At 50.0% G+C, this 21,650-nt stretch overlaps 1 protein-coding gene and 1 pseudogene across 4 annotated transcripts in view; one reads left to right on the plus strand and one right to left on the minus strand.

Moving 5' to 3' along the window:
• The window catches only part of GALNT18 (polypeptide N-acetylgalactosaminyltransferase 18), a 354,448-nt gene that overhangs the window by 65,464 nt on the left and 267,334 nt on the right, over positions 1–21,650 (plus strand). The window lies entirely within an intron of this gene.
• On the minus strand, positions 6,962–8,639 carry LOC105748482 (dihydrofolate reductase-like; annotated as a pseudogene).

Consider the following 21,650-nt stretch of genomic DNA (forward strand, 5'->3'; position numbering starts at 1 on the left):
ATGTCTGATCAGGCTGCTCCCTTCCCAGGGAGGCATCAGATGAAAATGACAAAAGCCAATACAAGACTCCTCACCCATCCACCTGTCTGTCCATCCACCATCTACTCACCCACCTGTCTGATCTAAAATTTCACTCTGTGCCTGCTCTGTGCCAAGCACTCTAGGAGGTTATAAGGCAGAGGGAGGAAGACCTGAGAAGAAATCAGTAACATTTAGGATACCTACTGCGGTAGATACCATGGGCTCTTTGGGGGAGCATGTGTGTTTACATGTCAAGAGGTCAGAGTATTTGGAAAGGTTGGGCGAGAGACACTGTCAGGCAGGTTGGCTGGTCCTAGGTTGTGAAGGACCTTGACGGCCGAGTCAATATTTACGGTTTATCCAGTGGGCAGTTGGAGTCATGCTATGTCTTAAAACATCGCGGTGCCAGGATTTGAGTTGTGTTGGACAACTCTAGAGAAAGTACGTTCCGAGATGATGAACGTGGGGAGATCCTTGTGCGCAGGACATGCAAGAGATGATGCTGCAGGGCCTGTGGCAGCAGGGGTGGGTGTGGTTGTGAAAAACAAAAAGCAGAGCCGGACAGTAGCTGAAGTGGAAAAAGCAGATTTTATACAGGACTGGTGCAGTAGGGGAAGAGACCTCTCTGTAGAACTGGGCTCCATTCCAAATACAACAGGACAAGTGGGAATTTATAGCCAAGGAGCAGGGTGGGGTCAGTGGATGGAAAATTACTGAGAGGAAGCATCAGGGTAAGAGGGGATTTTGGCTAAAGTGACCCGGATTCTTGCTGAAGGCAGGTGGAGACGATCACCTGGGGGATGGTGGAGGATGAGGAAACCAATCAGATACTGAGCGTGATCAGATCCTGAGGGTTGGGGTTGGGGGGGTTCTGGCTAAACTGATTTAGCAGGATTCGTGCTAAAACCAGATGATTCAGAGCTGAACGCGGGAGCCCAGAAGTCCAGGTATAATTGGAAAGCGGATTCTGAGGAGCCTGACTGAAGTCTGGCCAAGGATTCTTTGTCAGTTGGGACAGAGAGAAGAGGAAAGAATAAAAAGGCGGAAGCAGCAGGACCGGGTGCTTGAGGGTGTGGGAGAGGGGGAGTCTGAGCGGTCCTAGGGTCCTGGCTGGATTGACAGGGTCGTGTGGAACTGTTGTTCACCAAGTAGATGGGTGTGCCGGGCCTCCTCCCTGCGCACCCCCTCTTGCAAATACGCTGGGGTCCAGGGGTAGCTAGGCAGCAAGGTCTCTTTGGGCTTGTAAGCCTCCTCAGGAATGTCAGGGCTCAGTGTGAGTCAAAGAAGGAAGGGAATCCGCACTGGCAGTCTGGCCGAGCGGCTGGGGAGAGGGGCCCAGCAGTTGGTGCCTTCTGCAAGGTGCCCTAGCTCTTGGAGGAGCTAGCTCTGTGCTTTCCTGGGGTGCTGTGATGTGCATCCCCCCTTCCTTACAGGTTAGTTGTGCAGAGGGGCTTGTCATGTAAATGTAAAAAGACCAAGTCCCCTGGGATCCAGGCCTTCCCTTGAGCATGGCAGCTCTGCAGGCAGCTTAGGGAAATGCGTAATTCCAAATGTCATCCCCTAGGCAGTCCCTCCTCAACCTTCTGTCCTTTCCCCGGGCTTGGCTGTCCCCTGAGTGGGGAACTGACCTTTACACATGCACTCTAGCTGCTAAAACCTCTTTTGACTAGAAAACACTTTTCAGCAGAGGCTGTTTAATCCTGTGGTGATGGCCGTTTGGGCCAGTGGAGGGCCACCTGCCACAAGGTGACTTTCTCGTGGGGTGTTCCGGAGGGGCTGGGAATTCAAGGAGTGTGGCATGGATACAGCGTGTGCACGTGAATATCCGAATGTGGCCGCACATGTCACACGTATGGTGGCAAGTGCATATCCTCATGGCTGTGCATGTGCATGCAGGTTGGAATTTCTCAGTCCATGGGTTGAGCTCCACAGGGCACAGGTGATTCAGGGGTTCTGTGCCCGTGAACATCCCCAGAGACCATGTGAGAAAGAGCTCCTCTCAAGTCTAACCTGCTAACAATATCTGCATTTTTGTCCTTCCCTTTTGTCCATGGCTGGTTTTCGTTGTTGCTTTTGCCATTTTTTTTTTTTTTTTGATAAGACTATAATTCTTTGGGTAAGGTTTGGGAAGGCAGGGTAGAGTAATAATTAAGAACATTGGCTCTGAAATCAGGTAGAGCAGTGTCCCTATTCAGGTCTGCCCCTTATGAGCTGTGTGATGTAGTGCAAGTTACTCAGCCTCTCTGAACCTCAGTTTCTTCATCTGTAACATGAGCATGGTAATAGATTTCTCCTATAGTACCAGACCACTGTTTCACAAAGTGTGAATTAGAGATAAGGTGCTTGAGAAAAGTGAAGATTCCTGTTTGGGGATGTGGCCCAGAGTTACACCCAGGTGATTCTCACTGGGTGCACACATAAGTTTGAGAGCCATAACCCTAGACTGTTAGCTCCCCGAGTGAGAGAACCACGGCTTCACATTGTGCCCCAGTGCCTAGCACAGCTTCGGGCGCACGCTGAGCGCTCACTAAGTTTTTGGTTGAATAACCAAATGACTTTATGACTTGATGCAGCCAAAGCACTTAGTGTAGTGCCTGACACGGAGCAAGACCTCTGTAGATATCCAAGTGTTTCATTATTAATAATAGGGAAGGTACGTCTCTGTAAATAAATCAGCAGGACCCAGCACTCCTGGCACACAGAACGCAGTCACCCCCTCCCCACATGTACTGAAGGTTGGGTCCCCTCCATTTCCATTACAATGTGCCTGGTTTCTCTGAGGCTGACAATTGAGAGCCAGAGGAGGCTGGGCCACCCACATCCACGGGGTCTTGGTGTCCTGGTTGGGCCCACTGGCCATCTGCTTCTTTTCTTTGGAGGGGATACTGAAGCCTGAGGACCTTCCGGGCTGCTGAGGAAGACTCGTGTTCACCATTCCAGAGCCCAAGGCATCCATTTTTATTAGGTTTGCAGACAATCATGACAGAAGACTGGGCTGGCTTTTTATTGTTCCAGGTTTCTTGGCTTGGACCTAGAGAGAGGAAAAATTATTTAGAAAAGGCTTTTCCTGTCTGAAGAAGAATGGGTGTTTCCTGAAGCCACCAGAGCCCAAAGCACCAGCATGGGAGTTAGGGGGAAGGAAATGGGAAACAATGCTGCACCCTCTCCTGTCCCCCCGTCCCGCCCCACCCCCCCCACCCCCCCCCGCAACACATTTGAAGCCCAGGTCACGTCCCTGAGCCACAGGATGCAGGAGATGGTGATCTAAGCTAGGGCCCTTCACTTTACAGATGAACAAGCCTGGGACTTTGGGAGAGATGGAATTTGTGCAGGTCAGTGGGTGGCTGGGGCGAAGCTGAGCCTCGGGGCTGGTGTGCTGAATGCTAAAGCCAGGCCCTTCCCCATGCCACTCTTCCCTGTCCCCTTCCCCACACCCCTGGCCTGCCTCACCCCATTCCCCCAGGGTGAAAAAGGCTCCAGCAACACTTGTGAGTGACCACCCTGTGCAGAGATGGTGCAGACGACGGGGACAGGGTAGCTGCTATGGTCTGAATGTTTGAGTCCCCCCCCAGATTCGTATGTTGAAATCCTAACCCCCCAGATGATGGTATTAGTAGCTGAGGCCTTTGGGAGGAGATTAGGTTATGGGGTGGAGCCCTCGGGAATGGGATTAGTGCCCTTATGAAAGAGACTCCAGAGAGATCCCCAGCCCCTTCCATCTGTGTGGACGCAGAGAGAAGGTGCCGGCTATGAACCAGGAAGAGGGCCCTCACCAAAACACAGCCATGCTGGCCTCTTGATCTTGGAATTCCTGTCTCCATAACTGTCGGAAATAACTTTGTGTTGTTTCTAAGCCACGCAGGTATTTTGATCTAGCAGCTTGAACAGACTAAGACCGTAGCAGAGAAGGGACATCCCCACCCAGATATTGAAGGCATGACAATCTCCTGACTGCAGGGTTCCCAGAGTCCCCACTGAGCCCCCTTTACCCTGCACCAAGCCCCTGTCGTTTCAGCCAGCCAGGGGAATGGGCACAGGACTGGGGCCTGAGGTGGCCCAATTAGGAGATGGGGATGAAGCTCCGATGGTGGACACCTATGCCAGAGATGCCATTTTCCCTGAGACCCTTCCTTGGGTTCTGCCCCTGAGGACCCACACTTGTCACAGATCAGCAAGGCTGGAATTAACTCAACAACTTCCGGAAATGGAGGCTCTAGAAACATCTAAGACACGGCAGCCATTCGGGCAGAGCTCATTGTTCTCTAAATGGCAGAAATACCTGGGAAGCCGCTGCCTCCCTAATAATAGTAACTAACATTGATTGAGCACTTGCCTTGCACCAGACCCTTTCCACATACTTTATGTAACATTTAATGCTTACAGCAACCTATGAGGAAGGTCAGATTATTTACTCTTCCTTCGGATGCTCAGAGAAGTGAAGAAAGTTGACTGAAGTCACACAGCTAGAAAATGGTAGAGGTAGGATTTGAACCCAAGCAGCTTAACTCTTCGCCTCTTCACTGCACATTCTCTTCTCGATAGCCAGGTTCTTCCTCTTTGAGCTTGGCTTGTTTGCTTTCTGTAACTAGGGTGTGGAAAGAGTTATTCTACATGTGAAAAGTTATACTTGCATGTGAAAAGCAAGTAGCATATGGCAGGTTCTTCATTCATGTATTTTTTATTCATTCATTCATTGAAAAATTTTTAAGTGTGTGCCAGCACCGTGCTCTTTGCAAGAATGACTAAGTTGGGGTCCCTGCCCACAAAGAGCTCATGGTCTGGAGGTGAGACAGATATCTAAAGAAACATGCAGATGTCGTGGAACTAGGAGCGCTAAGGGGAGGAAGCCCAGGTTGCTGTGGTAGCACAGAGGTGGCTATGACTTGCTCTATCCGGTAGGGTAGAGAGGGTGAAGGAAGGTTTTAAGAGGAGGGGGGTTGGGCTAGATGAAGAACTGTTGCCACAGTGGTGGCCTGGGGGTGGGGCCAGTGCAGGAAGGGCCTTATATGCCGGGCTAATGGATTACGACTTGATGGTGCAAGCCTTGGAGAGCCACGGAAGAACAGTAAGTAGCGTGGCATGATGAGATCTGCGGTTTAGAAAGACCATGCTGGTGGAGGATGGCTTGGAGAGGGTAAGGCTGAAGGCAAGGAGTCCAACTGGGAGATGACTGGATGAGTGCAGGTGAGAAAGGCCGTGGGTGGGAACTAGCACAGTAGTGGAGGAAATAGAGGTGGAGTTTGAGGAAGACTTGGTGACCAATCAGGTATGGGAAGGTGAGAGAGAGGAGTTGGGGTTGATTCTGCGTGTGAAGCATGCGTGGAAATGCAGGCAATTGTTCAGGCGGTGGCAGGTTGCCCTGTTTGGGGAGGGAGGGTCAAAGAGCTTATAGGTGCAGAGTGTGACAGTGAGAAATGTTGGCAGCCACAGTGTTACCCCATTAATCTCAGCCAGTGCGGAACGCTGTGGTCTCAGGACTGGATGTGGGCAAGCCAGGAAGCCTGTTGCTCGCTCTGTTTCATCAGGAGCCAGGCGGCATGCCTCAATGATCACATTTCTGGTTTCCAAATTCACTACCGCTATTGAAAAGAGAGTTGTAACATTGCACAAAACTTGGAGCAAATCTGATGCATTTTATAGGGTTACTATAGACGGGGAGGATTTTCTAACCCGTTTTCCCTCTCTGACAAAACAGAATTTGAGTATACAGCACCTCCATCAGCAGCCTTTCTGCCGGTTACACTTTCCTGTTTGGGCACTAGAAGATCTGCTTTCTGACACACGTGTCTGCTGTGTTGATGTGTTTTCATGGTCAGAGGGAGTCACACAGAGGTGCTGCTGTATCTTTCAGTGCTTGTTGAGGGCAACTTTTTGAAGCGTATGTCTCATTAGAGGTGGCAGGAAAGTAATAAAGGGTCACCCCAAAGTCTCAGAGCAAGCCCAGGGGAACCTGCAGAAGGCAGATCAGGAATCAGTCTCCAGGGCCTAGGGGTGCGCTAATTGTGGGAGCCCCTCGGTGAAGCATCAGCGCTGCTAACGCGATTGTCACGATCCCAAGCTTTCTAGTGAAACTTGGTAATCGAAGGGGGAACATCAGTGGCTCATATCAGCAAGCCACCACCTTCAGCTCTGGGAAAACTTCAGTGCGCCTACAACGCATGTGGACAAAACAAACCTAAACCACCCAGGAGTTCCAGGCAGGCTGTTGTCCTAGCACCAGGGATGCAAGAGTTGCAAGTTTCCATAGCAACGAGGCAGAGAAACAATTACCACGCACCTTCCAGGGCACTTTGCCAAGGTTACAAGGACACCGTCTCAGCGCTGGAGAAGATGACAGAACTGACTATCTCTGTCTAAACTGTTGACATGGAAGGTGAAAAAGAGTTTATGGTACCACAGAATGTGTTTAGGATAATCTAGTCTGACTCCTTCAGTTTTCAGAGAAGGAAGCAGAGACCCAGAGAGGTTAAGCCCCTCGTCCTAGGTTGCCCAGCTTGGGAAGGGCTGGGCTGCAGTGCCACCATGGCTTTCTGGTCCCTGGCCCAGTGCCCTCTTCTACCCTCCCTGGGGTTGGTACTGGGAATAGAGGTGCCCCTCGTCTCTGCCAGGTGCTGTGTCCCAAAGCCATACATCACGTTTGTGTAAAGAAAATTCCGGTCCACCATCGACTTCCTTGGTAGCCTGAGACGCTGTCTTCTTTATTTCCGACCCCTCTTTTGGTAGCACCTGCTAACACTTTGGTGCTCTGGTTTTGTTCTGTTCTGTTTTGCTCCCTAAGATCCAGACATAGCTTTTCTTCCGGCTTTTCTTTTCTTTTCTTTTTTAACAGTTTGCCGCATGCTTTTCCCCACACATGAACATTTATTAAACATTTTAAGTATTATACACAATTTGCTTCTTTTACTTAGCAGTTTGGGGCGTTTTTCTGTCAGTTCTTCATTCTTTTTGGCTGCTGCAGATGTTACATTTTATAGACATATTGGTTGGTATTTCTTATTAATCAACATTTGGGCTGTTCCCAAGTTTGAAAAAAAAAGTTACAACAAGTACTCTTGGGTCCATTTCTTTGTTCAGGATTAATTTGCAGAAGTGGAAGTTCTGGGTCCAAACCCAGAATATTTTGAATTTCAATTGATATTGCTAACTTACACTCTAAAAAGTTGTACCAATTTATAAGGCAGAAAATGCTATTTTTCTTTTTTTTGGGTACTTAATCTAAATCTTCGCTAACGTGATGGGTAAAACATGTTTTAATTTTCATTTTTTAATTCTGTGAAGTTTAGTTTCTAACTTACTAATGTTGGTTTCTAGCAGTATTCATTCTCAATTTATTACCTCTTTGAAGTTTTAATTTTAGCCATTATGCTTGATATTAGGTTATTCTTTTTTGTAACGAGCAGCCAGTTCTTGTTCTATCATTGTGACGTTCCATGCAATCTCATTGAAGATCAGAAACAGAGTTTTTTAAGGTCTTAGACCTTCTCCTTTAACAGCGGAAAAGGTAGTCTCGTACCTGTCTCTTTACTATCCCTGTGGAATATCCTGGAGTTTTCAACTTATTGACTCCTGGTCTGAGTGAACAGAATTTTTTTTAAGAAGTGTGATATAAAGTAATTCACAGTCCCTGTGTTGATCTAATTTTAATACCTGAATGCTAGCTCTTCTGTTTATAATCCATTTCTGACCTTTGGACCCATCTGCCTAGCTCCTAGCTCTATAGGCTCTGGTTTCAGCTCATGCTACCAGGGGACTCTCCCACTTTGGGCTGTCTTGGTAGATGTTCTACCCTAGGCAGGTGCTGGTCACCTATTCTTGACTCCTGATGGGCATTCAGGCAGTTACAGCAAAGAAATGTTTCACAAATGGTATCTGATACAGTTTAGTTAAGATTAATGGGGAATAAAAGTACTTTGCTTAGAAATAATTATCCATAGATCTAAAGTCAACAAATGTCTCTACAACAAAAAATACATAATTTTGGGGGGGCAAGAGGAGGCTTGAAATAGATCAGAAAACACTTTCACATTAATTGTTCTTTTCATATACTTCAAATCTGTACTTAATGCCTTTCTCCTCCTGGACATCAGAAGGAACACCTGGATATCTGGGAGAAGTTTGTATTTTTCCAAATCAATTTCTGGAAAAAGTGTGTCACTTTCAAATTCCTGCATGGTCCTTGTCACAAATAGTCTAAGATGGCCTGGCCTGCTCATGGCTTCCTTATAAACAGAACTGCGTTCCACTACCCAAACCATGTCCACTGTATTTGTTAATTCTGGTTGCTCAATAAGTTTTAAGGCATCATCCAGACTTTTGGCAAGAAAATGAGCTCCCTGTGGAGGTTCCTTGAGTTCTACTGAGAACTATATTCATTGTGTCCTTTAAAGGTCCATTCTTCTCTAGAATGGAGAACAGGTTTTCCTGCCTGTAATCACCAAATTCTGTTTACCTCCTACTGAAGAGGTTGTGGTCATTCTTTGGAAATACCTGTAGTCTTTCCTGAGCCGGGGTCAGGGCAGGTCCCCGTTCTTGCCTATGCCCGTGTTCTGGGACCCAGCAACAATGCAGTTTAGCGGACGAACCACGACAGCAGCAGAAAATACTTCCGAGCTAGCACGTCACACCAACATGGGGATTACCCACCAGCTTGGCGTGAAATTTTTCTTCTTCCAGCTTTTTTTTTAACATCTTTATTGGGGTATAATTGCTTTACAATGGTGTGTTAGTTTCTGCTTTATAACAAAGTGAATCAGTTATACATACACATATGTTCCCATATCTCTTCCCTCTTGCGTCTCCCTCCCACCCTCCCTATCCCACCCCTCTAGGTGGTCACAAAGCACCGAGCTGATCTCCCTGTGCTATGCAGCTGCTTCCCACTAGCTATCTACCTTACGTTTGGTAGTGTATATATGTCCATGCCTCTCTCTCGCTTTGTCACAGCTCACCCTTCCCCCTCCCCATATCCTCAAGTCCGTTCTCTAGTAGGTCTGTGTCTTTATTCCTGTTTTACCCCTAGGTTCTTCATGACATTTTTTTTTTCTTCCAACTTTTGAGGAGAGTCTTTGATGATCAGTAAATAAACTGAAGTAGTTGAGATGGCTCCATTAGTTCATTGGTGGGGAGCCAGGGGCCCTGGAACCCTTCTCAGGCTTCCCTGTGGACAGCTTCCCTCTGTGCTCCTAGCAATCCAACCTCACGACTGCTTGGTGTTGCCACTGTTGGAGCTGGGTCCTCCTGGGGCCTTCTGAGAGGTGAGCATGAGGCTTCTCTGGCTCAGGCCTGTGTCTCTTCCTGTCTTGAAAGTGGATTTTCCTGCAGGAGGATGTGAGCAGTGAGAATGTGTCAGGACAGCTCTCTGGAGGGGTGGCCAGACCAAGAGACGGCTACTTGCTTCCTCGTCGGGAGAGGCCTCTGGGTTTAGCTCCAACTCTGGGCCTACATGGCAAGTTCCAGGAGGCCATGGTCTGAGCATCTCTCTCGGGGAGGTTTGTCCCCCGGACAAAAGTGAAGGGAGAAGAAGAGTGAGGCTCCACTGCTGACTTAGCCGCACTTCGAGGCAAGAGGAGCATGGTGGGTAGGAAGGCGCCTTCCATCAGTCTGGAGCCCTTGAGAGGGAGCCTGGGTGTCAGATGTGAGGGCAGAAGCGCGAGCTCCAGATGGGTTTGTTATCAGCACTGGGCCCTGCGCAGAGCCGATGCACAGTTCCCTTCTGTCAGATGATTGAATTCATTCATTCAGCATGAACTGAGCACCTACTCCCTGCCGGGCACTCTCCTAGCCCAGGGAAAGAGCAGAGAGCAAGACAGTTACGGCCCTGCCGCTGGGAAGCCTACATCCTGGGCTGAGTAAACAGGAAGGCTGAGGGCCTCCAGAGCTCTGAGGGCGGGAGGATGGGCGGATGTGGGGTACCCCTGCCAGCAAAGGAGCCCCCAGGTTCTTGGAATTTCTGTCCTGAGGGCTGGGGTAGGAGATCTGGCAGCACTGTCCAGATGGGGATGATACCAAGAAATTAAAGAAGGCAACAGGAGGAGAAAGCGGGGGAGGTCTGAGCACCTACAGTGTGTAGTCCGGGGGCCGGGAAAGCACCTTTTCCATGTGGTCAACTGTAATCCTCCCAGACGCCGAGTGAGGCCGTGGTCATTGTCACCATTTATAGATTTGCGGAAAGGGTGAGCAGCCTTCCTGAGGCACACATCTCGGAAGTGAGGATTCCCCCTCAGGTCAGCGGACGCCATTCCATCAGCAGAAGGCCAGCTGTGTGAGGTCCCCAGAGGAGCCCCTCAGGCTCTGAGGCCTCAGGCTTGTTTTTTCCAGCATCAAAGTGTTTGCCTCAGGTGATGACACCCTGGCCTCTCCCATCCTGCAGACTCGGGCCTAATGGAGCTGGTATTGGTCCAGCACGTTGGCTGGTGTCAGAATAGGAGGACAGATGCCCCTGGGGGATCGGCTGAAATGGGTGTGCATCTGGAAGACCAGCTTCCTCACCCGGTGGCCTTCCCAGCCCCAGTGTGGCGCTGGGGATGATGGCAGAGGGTGGCCTGCTTGCAGCACTGACCTTGTGCTCAGAGCCAGAACGGTCAAAGTGACAGAACGGGTTTGAATTCCATCTCCGCTGCTTGCTTTTTGTGTAGCCCTGAGCTAGTCACCCAGACTCTCTAGGCCTTAATTTCATCATCAGCAAATCAAGGTTGGCCACAACTACAGCACAAGGCTGTGATGAGAATGAGCACAGATAAGATTGGGAAAGCACTAGCAGTGTCTGGCACGCAGTAAATGCTAATAATCAGTAGCGCTCATGATTGATGTTAATATATTATATCAGTATCAGATCATACTCCGCCGTGTATCTGGGGCTGGGCTGTAGGGCATGGTTTATTCTGGTGGCCGACTCGTATTTCCCAAGGATGCATGGGGCACAGACACTTATGGCAAATAGAGACGTCAGGTTTTACAGCAGAGGATTCCAAACTTCCCTGTCATCAGAACCCCCGGGGGGTCTTGTTATAGATTCAGGGTTGGGGATTATAACCCCTCCCATTCCTTCCTCCCTCCCTCCCCAGAGATTCCCATTCATGGGTCTGGGGTAAGGTTTTGAATCTGTGTTTGTAACAAAATCCTCAGGTGACCCTGTTGCAGGAAGTCCAAGGACTAGATTTTGGGCAGCATTGCTTTAAAAGCTCTTTTTTCCAGCCCTGGCCAGCCTCGTGGCTGGCTCTCCTCCACGGCTGGGCTATTTCTGACTAATCAGTAGGAGCTGTCACCTCAAATCATGCTCCTCTTCCGTGGGCAGCCCTGGAGATGCACATGGACAAATCCTTTCTCCTCAGCTTTCTGTCTAGACACCATGCAGACCTACAAAATGTTTTCCCCTTAAAAACGTGATCACCTGTCTCTGGGTGACCACAATTTCTAAACTCTCTCCTAAGAAACATGGTTAGAGAAGGGATTTTTTTTTTTTCTGACTTGGCAATCCATTTTAAACGTGTTATAAATGTATAATGATATATCTGCCTGTGTTTGTATATGGAATGATCCCTAGCAAATGCAGACTGGGGTAGCACAGTGGTTAAACATACAGACTGTGGCACTGGACTGTCTGGGTTTGAATCACAGCTAGTAAGCTGTGCCCCTTACTAGCTGTGTGACCTTGGGCAAGTTATACAACCTCTCTGTCCTCAGTTTCCTAATTTTTGGAATAGGACTAATAGCACCTATCCCCCAGAGTCGTTAGAAGGATTGGCTGAGTTACTATTGATGAAGCACTTACAACAATGCCTGACCCATAGCGAGCCTTCACTGTAGAGAGTGAAATGTAAGTGCATGAGACGACCTGGGAGACCCAGGGAGCGTGGGCATCGCATGCATTCCAGGAAAGTAAAGAAGTTTAGGTAATGATGCTGACTGGCTTTAGCCAAGCCCTGTTCTTTCCTGACACACAGTTCTGCCTTGAAGGAATTGGAACAAGCCACAGTGGTGGTGAAAGAAGCCCTGTGTGTGACCACCATGTATGAAGCAAAACATCGTTTTGCTCAACCCCATTAGCAAACTCTGTAAAGCCTTGTCTTCGGAGAATCTCTCTAGCTGTGATCTATCTAAGTGGCATGCAGACACCGGGGGACTTTTCCCTTTGTCTCAATCTTTCTTTCCAAGGTTTCGAGTTGCTGAAGGTCTGGTTTTCTCGACAGAAGAGCTATAGAGGAAGAACCTGGTGTAGGGGAGGCAGGAATTAGCAGAGATCAGAACAGCCGTGTCCAATCAGGTCTTGAGCGATGATGGAAGACAAAGGAAGGGAAGCTCTGCACCCCTTCCTCTTCTCCCCGCCCTGCCAGGTTAGCCTCCTTGCCTCCCTTGGGAGGTGGGACAGCAACGTGGCTTAGCACTGGGCCTTGGGGCAGACCCGGCTGGACAGCCTGGCCTGGTACCTAGTAGTGTTATGATCTTGGGAACTTTGCTAACCGGTCTGATTGTCTTTGGTAAAATAAAGGTGAGAGCAGTACCTGTGTCACTGAGTTGTTGGGTCAAGTTCAACAAGGTAATATATATAAAGTGCCTGGGACTCCATGAACTAAACCTTTTCTTATTCTTTTTGCTGGGTGGTCTTTTCCATGGGCCCAGTCTAGCCCAAGGTCTTGATAATTCAGGTCTTTACCTGTACAGACTCCTTCAAAGAATAGTCCAGAATAGTTGGAGAGGGAATGGAGATTGAAAGACCAGCTTTCTTGGACCAACCCATGAGTTACTGTGTATGTGTTTGGACAGGATGTGGGTGAGGGGCTTGGAGCTCCTTGGGGAGGGACTACTCTCCACATGGTAAAGGGCCTCCTGGTGATTTCATGTGACTCTTGTGGGCACTCCAGAAGCAGTTGCAGGAAGTGTGGGAATGGGCAGAAACGCATGTTTCTGAGTGAGCAGGGAGCAGGGCAGAGCCCAGCATGGTACATGGTCCCCAGGGTAGAAACAGAGTGAAGTAGTGGGCCAGGCAGGAAATGCACTCACGGGTCAGGTTGGGTGGGCCTGGGTCACTGAGGTGGCAGAAGAGGTCTGGAACACATCTGCCAGTAGGCACTACCCACACTTCCAAGGAGGAAGTTATTGCATACCAGTTGGTCAGGTGGACCTAGCAGGAACTTCTGTGGGAGCTCAGAAGGTCCGGCCAATGGCAGCTGGGCCCAGCCATCCGGCTGGGGCAGAGCAGGGGCGTACTCCCTGAGGAGTGGCACCGGCTCAGGGCCCAGCCCTGGAAATTGGAGCCCAGGGGAACAAGGGGTCAGCCCTAGGACATCGGAACTTGGCCCCGTAGGACAACAGAGGCAACACAGAAAAAAATGACTCAGGAGACTGCACCCAGAGCTTTGCCATATGCCAACAATCACATTATTTCAAATGAATTTTCACATCAACCCAACGAAGAAAGTATTGTTGTCATCATATTACCGATGAGTAAACTGAGGCTCCTTTAAGTTCACTGACTCACCCAGTGTTCCAGAGCTGATCTGTGGCAGAACCAGGAGTGCCCAGGTCTGCCCGCTCAGAATCTCATGCTTTTACCCAGGTACCAGAGTGCCCAAGTCTCCAGCTGGTGGGGCCAGGGTCTGCCTCACCAACAGAATTCTTCACACATTCTTTTGTGTGATATAGAAAGCACCGGAGCTGTGGGCTGAGAGCCACAGTGATGCTCCCTGGGACTTTGGAAGGGACCTGGTGTAGTGCCTCATCCAATCTCCTCTATTTAAAGATAAGGAAATGGAGGTTCAGAGAAGTTCACAGCCTTGCCTGGGGTCACCCAGAAGACAATGGCAAAGCCAGGACCCGAACCAGGCCTGCTGGCTCCCCACCCCGTGTTGTCTCCACTGCATTGAGCTGTTTTCCTCCCACACTGAAGAAGATTCGGGCAGACTCCTTCTGTGACCCTGCTGCATAAGGGGCATCAACAGAATCGAACGTTTAAAGGCCACCAGCATATCTCCCTGGACAGGTGGCCCTGCTGCATAAGGGGCATCAACAGAATCGAACGTTTAAAGGCCACCAGCATATCTCCCTGGACAGGTGGCAGGAGCAATTCGTCTGCAGTTGCATTTGTAAGCACAGCATGGAGACCTCATCAAGAAGCCGGCAAGGATTGCACAGGTCCTATTTGTCTACTAATTAAAACAAGGGAAATGCCAGGGGAAAAGAAGATGTATTGGGGAAAAGATGCAAGTTTTCAAGTCATGCGGAACGGCAGTAGGGTGGCAACCGCACGTCTTGGGCAGGGATAGTTCTGCCCCTCATTGGGCGTGTGGGTGCCTTTGACTCGGCCACTGCGTTCTCATCTGTCTTCCTGACTGGCTGAGCATCTTGAGGACAACACTGTGTCATCTTTACCTTTGCATGAGCAGCACCCAGCACCAGGTCTGGCATGGAGTAGATATTCCGCAAATGTTTGTTGAATGACTGACTGAATGATTGAAAACCATTACTAAGGGTAAGGGTGAGACCAAATGGCTGGTCAGAGCTCTCCTTTCATATTACACCTGCCATGGGCTCAGTGCGTCCAGATTTGGCTTGCAGAGGGCCCTGGGAGATCCCATGGTCATCCTCTGCCTCTTTGAATATTGGCCTCCCTTGGGAGCCATTACCTTGGTGTTAGGGATCACCACTGGAGTTTGTTAGGGCTGACTAGCTGTGGCCAGGGGCCTGAACCAATGGGCTATAGTCAAAGGCCTGGATGCCAGGGTCAGGTTGCCCCAGTTTGAGTCTTGGCTTCATCACCTTCCAGCTGTGTGACCTTGGGCAAGCTGCTTGACCTCTCTAAGCCTGTTTCCTTATCTGTAAAATAGGGGTCATAGCATGGGGAATGATGAGGATTGAATGAGACAACGTACAGTGCTGGCACCTAGTAAGGGCTCAATCCATGTTAGGTCTTTGTACTGTCATTTCCTGAGGGGCCTGGGAGCATGGCTGCTCCCTCTGCCAGGTCAGGGGTAAGCAAGCCCTGGCTGTGTGCCCATCTTGCCTTTGTTTAGGAGCACAAAGGAGAGCAGGAGATAATGAGGCAGAGAGGAGAGGAGTCTATTAGAAGTGGCAGCAGGAGAAGCTATCGGATATATAGACGTGCGCCCGGACAAACCTGGGCTTGGATAACATTTCCATTCTGTTTCCGTCATCCATAACTTGGTTATTTAAAGTGCAGGAAAAAAGCCAGAATACGCCGTCCTGTTTGTACAAATGAGGTTTATAAATAGCTGTTGTGGAGAGCCGGCATCGTGGAGAGATCAGGCTGCCCACAGTGAGCCCTGACTCAGTGCCGTGGGGGCCGGCTCTGCCGATCTGGAGATGTTTCATGTCTGTCTCTGAGCCACTGTCACCTCGCTCCTGGTGGCTCCTTAGGGAGACCTACACGCTTCTACTTTGGGGATAAGAAGCACTGTGGCATTTGAATGGGATTGGAGGGCACTGGCGTCATTGGGTGTGGCAGAGATGGCAGGATTTGGAACAGGGCAGACCTGGGTTTGAATCCCATTCCATCACTTACCAGCTGTGTGACTGCTGGCAAATTGACCTAGCCTCAGTTTTTCCTCTGTTCACTATATATCACACTTTAGGGTTGCTGTGAAGATGGAGCTTCTTCCTGCGGGCAGCTCAGCAGCAGCTCTTGCTAGTTTGGGCAAGATAGGCGGGTACCTCTGAGGCCAGACAACCGCAAGATTTTTAGGGGCCTAGAAATTAACTAATGGCTGGAGAGTAGCAGGGGTAGACAAGGGACCAGGATGACATCTGGTCACTATGATGGAGCAGGTGTGCCCAGGCCCCACTTTGGCCCCTGAACAGATCCCAAACTTTGAGCCATCTGACCTTCAGAGGATGTCTAGTTATCATTATTATTATAATTATTAAGCATCCTCATTGCTGTCTACTTAGTTACCTGGCATTTCAGTTTCTATCAGTGATATAGACTGTCTGCAAATTATCTGCTGTTGAGTTCCCACCCCAGCCTTGCTCGGGGGTAGGCTGAGGGATGTGTTAGCAGCTCAATTCTCCTGATGCTCTGATTCTCAACCATGTACCTGACCATCAGAAAGCCCTTGTCTGGCAACTTACCAACACCCTGGCTTTGACTAAGGACCGGCCTCGAAGCAGCTCCGGGGAAGCCCTGGTGTCTTCTGTAGGACTGCAGCCATCGACACCATCTGTGTGTTGTTCAAGACGACCTGAGCTCAGGCCTTGAGCAGTTTGGCCCTCTCCAGGACTGTGAGCTTTCTCTTTGGACTTAAGCATGCCATTGGATTTCCTTCTCAGATTCAGTTCAGTTTTACAAGCATTGATTGAGCACCTACTATTTGGCTGTAACTATGGTCCTGGTGGGGGGGGCAACAAAACAGCACGGTGGCCTGGGATGGGGCAGGGCCTGCACTCACCTACGGCTGAATGATTCTCCACTGCTCGTTAGCTGTGTGGTTTTTGAATTGTTCCCCTGACCTTTGCGCCCGGGCTTCCCACTTGTAAAATGAGACTGATTATCTACATGGTCTTTAGCATAGAGAAATGGCTCCACAGCAGGTAGTCAATGAATGATAGTCAGCTTTTTCTTCTGCTCCGCTCTCCTTTCGTCTCCCTTCCTCCTTCCTGCGTCTCCCACTCCCCCCTTCTCTCCTTGCGCTCAAGGAGTTTACCATCGAGTAGGGTCAGGCAGAGACCTAGACTAAACATTTCAAAACGGAATCAGGATGGGAGTAGGTACTGGGAATTCTTGGATACAGAGGTGGACGCCCACAGATGGTTTCCTTCTGTCAGCCTTGGAAGTTCAGGGAAAAGCTGAGTCACGTGCGTGTGTCGGGATGCACGCACAGGGCTGAACGTGTGTATAGCCTGCCTGTACCCACACTCACACACACACGTGCATCATACAGACATGTACATTCATACCTATCAGAAGGGAACTGGCACAAATCAGGACTCACCCCATTGTTTCACACAGAGAGGCCATAACGAAGAGGTAAGGATGGAGCTGAAGGTCAAGAATGGTGCGGTGTCCAGAGACTCACAGTGCGAGGAAGCTCTGCCACACCTAGGGCTGGTGGAACAAGGGAAGAAATAGTGTTACCAAGGTAGGAGAGAGCCTGAGTCTTGGAAGTGATGCAGCCTGGCAGGAGCGATAGTCACAGAAGGACATGGCATACTGCCAGAGATGTGTCCCCCCCACCATTCTCCTCTTATGCTCTGATTTTCTGCCATGCCTCCCATCGGCTGAGCCCTACCAAGGGAGGCTGGGTGATGCTCTAGGCAGGAGCCTCCTTCCAGGGAACAGAGCCTGGCAGGGAAGAGCGAAGAGTGGACTCTTGAGAGGGTGCAAATGGAGAGTCAGCAGCAGGGATATGCATGGTGGACGCTCCCGCACAGGCACGCACAGGCCAGCCAGAGCTTCTTCCTGCAGGCAGGAGGGGCGAGTGGGCAGGAGGGGGGCTGGGCAGGCACGGTGCAGCTGGGTGATTCCCAAGCCCCTCCCACATGTTGCTGGGAGGGGCTCTGAGAGGCCTGTGGATGGGGCTTTGTGCAGGATTTTCTCAAAGCCCATACACTGTAATGCCTCAGTCGTTTATGAGAAACCACGATTGGCTTCCAGCCTCCCTAGTCTTTGCTGAAGGCAGCAGTGGGTTTGTACATATTTGAGATAAATCTATGTGTAGTGTTTTCTCTTTCTGCCCCAGTGCCTGTGTTCGGGAGGCGTGAGAGGTACAGTGATGGCCCTGGGCAAGGGCTGCAGCTGGCTGGAGTCACGTCCTCAGAGCGTGCCCAGCTCGGAGTGGACATGGGCGTCATGTGCCGTCCTCCGTGAGTGACTTGGCCACGCCCTCACCTCCTCGAGGCCCCAGAGGCACTCCTAGTCTCCAGCCCCTTGGCTTCACATCCCCGGCTCTGCCCCCTCCAACACTGCTTCATCTCATCAGGGCTTTCCCAGGACCTGGGAGTTGGCGGCCCCAGGCTGAGCTTCCAGTCAGCACCCAGCAGTGTTGGGTGATGCAGTGTTGATTGCAATGTTGTTTGCAGTGTTGATTGACAAGAGCGTGCGTGCGTGCTCTCTGCAGGCTGGCAAAGCTGACCAGTGTGGCCTTGGGTTGTGAACTCTGAAGGACCCCACAGGTGATTTAGTCCAGGTGGTGGGCAGCAGAGAACGGTGGTCGGGACCTCTGTCTCAAATCCTAGCTCCGTGCGGCCTGTGAGAGCTCCACAACTAAATGGTCAGTGGTCTGCCACTTCTTTTCCTCAGTAAGATGCCTGCAGCACAATTTTTTTGAGCAGGTTGGCTTCCAGAAGGGTAAACTGCAAAAGGCACCCCGGATAGCAAAGCTTATGGGCCTGTCTTGCCCATTTGCACATTGAGTATGTCTGTTCAGAGTGCTGTTTGGTTTTGGGTTCAGTTGATATTGCCCTGATATTGCTGAGAGAGTCCACACCTTGAAGGCATCTCCTGGTGGCAGAAATAGGGCCGCCCCGGCAGCAGCAGCAGAGAGAAAGGGTCTATCTTCCTGTTACCTGCGGAGGGAGGGCGTTTGCCCACTTCGTTTAAAAACTGCCTTAAGTTATTGAGCAGATATTAAGGTGGCAGGGAGCTAGTTCCCGGCCCTGCCCATTTTAGGGCTGGAATTTGCCCTCTCCAGGCTTCTCCTGTAACAAGGAAGAGCCAGATCTGACTACACGTTGGATCTGTTTCTTTTACTTTAACCTTTGCTTCCCATTGCTTTTGTTCACTAAAAGGATACTGTCTATACATAATGGCCTGCCTCGGGGAACCGTGCCCCCTGCCTGAATGTTAAACCAAAATGCCTTTGATCAGGGAGACATCCAGACCCTGTCCACCCGCGGATGGCTGCAAGACAGAAGAAATTAACACATCCCCTCCCCGAGGCTGGCCATTCCAGGGGATATTTGCAAAACGTATGGTCTTTTTACTTTACTTCCAAAACGTATGGCCTTTTTACTTTACTTCCTCGGTTCCTCCCCCTCTCTGTGCTATAAAAGAAACTGGCATGCAAACCCCGATAAGATGGTTATTTTGAGACTTTAGTCTGCCGTCTTCTCAGTCTGCCGGCTTTCCAAATAAAGTCGTATCCCTTGCCTCAGCACCTTGTCTTCGATTTATTGGCCTGTGGTGCATGCGAGCAGAGCGAGCTTGAACTCTCTAATGTTCCTCTCTGGCTGGCCTGGCCTTTCTGTGAGGGGCTTTGCATGTGAATGAGTCTGCCCCCGGGAGGAGGGGGAAGTTCCTGACAAATGAGGAAGGCCTGGGCTCCAGGAAAAGCTGCTCATGTGGGATTTAAGTAGATCTGTGGTACTGGAGCCATCTCCCAGCTGCCCTGCCCAAGAGTCCTGCAGTGCCAGGGACTGGACTCAGAGGACCTTCTGGAAGATGCAGGCATATTTCTGTAGCAAAATCCATACTGAGTGTGAGAACCAAGGAGAGCTACACAGGTATACACACTCATTCACAGGCACACACCTATGAACAGTCTCTCATACATACACACGCTTACAGACACGTGCAGTCGGTGTTTGGTCAGAACGGGTAAACCTGTTAGAGGAGATTGCTGACAGCATCTGTAGCACCCAGCTTAATCCCCTTCTGGGTAAGTTAGAGTGATCTGCTCAGCGCAGAGTGGAGACAGAGCTGGCGACTCTGTGCCATGGGTACCAGCCAGTTCTGGGACAGGAGGCACCACATCCTGGTGCCAGGACCCCCTGGATCACAGAGATACAAAGAGACAGGGCAGGGCTGAACTCCTTCCAGGGCTGCAAGTTCCCCCAGGAATCCCAGGCTGGCATGACTCATTAGTGCCTGGGTGGGATGCATGTCCCACACATCAAACCGCACCCCACCATGAGCCCATACCTGGCCAATCTCGTCCCCTGAAGGGCTGGCGCCTGTGGACTTTGGGACTAGACTATGCAAGCTGGAGTTTGCATGCTATGGTCAAATTCATCCTCTCTCCACTCCTGGCTGTTCTTCCATCCCTAGAGGAGACACTTGGCTAGGGAGGCAGTGTAGAGGGTGCTGAGAACACAGCTCTTTAGCAAGATGGAATCATATTTGCATCTAGGCCACCAGCTGTGTAACTGGCTAAAGCCCTGAACCTTGTTTCTCTGTCTGCAAAGTGAGGATATTTGAGCCCAACTCTTAGGCCTGCTGTGAGGCTTAAATAAATGATCTACGAAAAGCCCCCAGCAGTGTGACTAGCATACAATAGGTGCTCAGTAAATGGGGAGCACCCATCTCCTGTCTTTGTTGTATATTCTCCTGGCCAACCTACATGAGAGAACTAGACCCATTCAGACTCAGGTAACTCCATGCAGCCCGTGCTGGCCCAGCCAGCTCTGATGACAAGGGGCCAGGGTTCTGGCCTGCTCCTTTTTGATGTGGTTTATCAGTCAGAAAACCAGAACCACCACAGGGTGTGTGTGTGTGTAATAAAGAGATTTATTATAAGGAATTGGCTCACATGATTATGGAGGCTGAGAAATCCCTAAATCTATAGGCAGCAAGCTAGAGAGCTGCTGGTGTAGGTCCAGTTCCAAAGCCAGCAGGCTCGTGTCCCAAGAAGAGCCAAGGTTTCAGTCCCAGTCTGAAAGCAAGAAAAGACTGATATCTCAGCTCAAACTGTAATGCAGGAGGAGTTTCCTATAACTTGTGGAGGGTCAGCTTTTTTGTTCTATTCAGGCCTTCACCTGATTGGATGAGGCCCACCCACATAGAAGAGGACAGTCCGCTTTACTCAGTTTGCCAAATTCCATATTAATCACATCCAGAAACACTCTCACAGACACACCAGAGTAATGTTTGATCAAATATCTGGACACTCTATGGCCCAGTCATGGCCCCACAAAATTTACCCTCACACCTAGTATCTGGTGACGTCATGCATCAGTGGGTGTCCTGGCACAGCATGGGGATAGGCACCAGCCTTAGGTGCCTCCTTAGGACCTCCAGGAGCTTTTGCTCACCCCTGTGTACTACAGCAGAGGTTGTCCTCTGCAGTAGTTGAAGAGCACATCTTGGGTGGGCCCATCAGCTGTTCAGCCATGCAGATAGCAAGGCGTCTTGACCAAGACCCATATCAGCCCTGTGGGCCTCGCTTGGTAGCAGAAATGTCAAAGCTTTGCCCATCAGCTTGTCTAAAATAACTCTCATCATCTTCTTCTCCCTTACCCCCTGGGTTTAACAAAAATCTTTGCCCTGTGGTCTGTACCACAAACCTGGGTATTATATTTGAAACCCCCATACCGTTCCGCCCCTACATCCTGATTGCTTTCAAGTCCTGCCAGTTTCTTTCTCCTTAATGTTTCCTTCTCAGATCCATTACTTTGTCCCCCCACTGCCATCACCCGGGCCCTACCTGGCATCATCTCTTGCTGCTTTCCTGCATCTTCTTCCTCAGTGGTTTTCTTGCCCTCAGTCTTGTCCCACAGAGCCTGTCATCCACACTGTTGCCAGAGGAGCTCTCTAAAATAAGAGATCCAACCACATGATTCCCTCGTTAATCATCTTATCAGCTTCTCACTATTAGTGTTTGTACGCTGATGTTCTAAGAGCCAAGTTCAGCTCACACTTACCAAAAAAAAAAAAAAAGAATTTGAATACTTTTACATACTGA

This window comes from Orcinus orca, chromosome 8, assembly GCF_937001465.1.
Source record: "Orcinus orca chromosome 8, mOrcOrc1.1, whole genome shotgun sequence".
NCBI lineage: Eukaryota > Metazoa > Chordata > Mammalia > Artiodactyla > Delphinidae > Orcinus > Orcinus orca.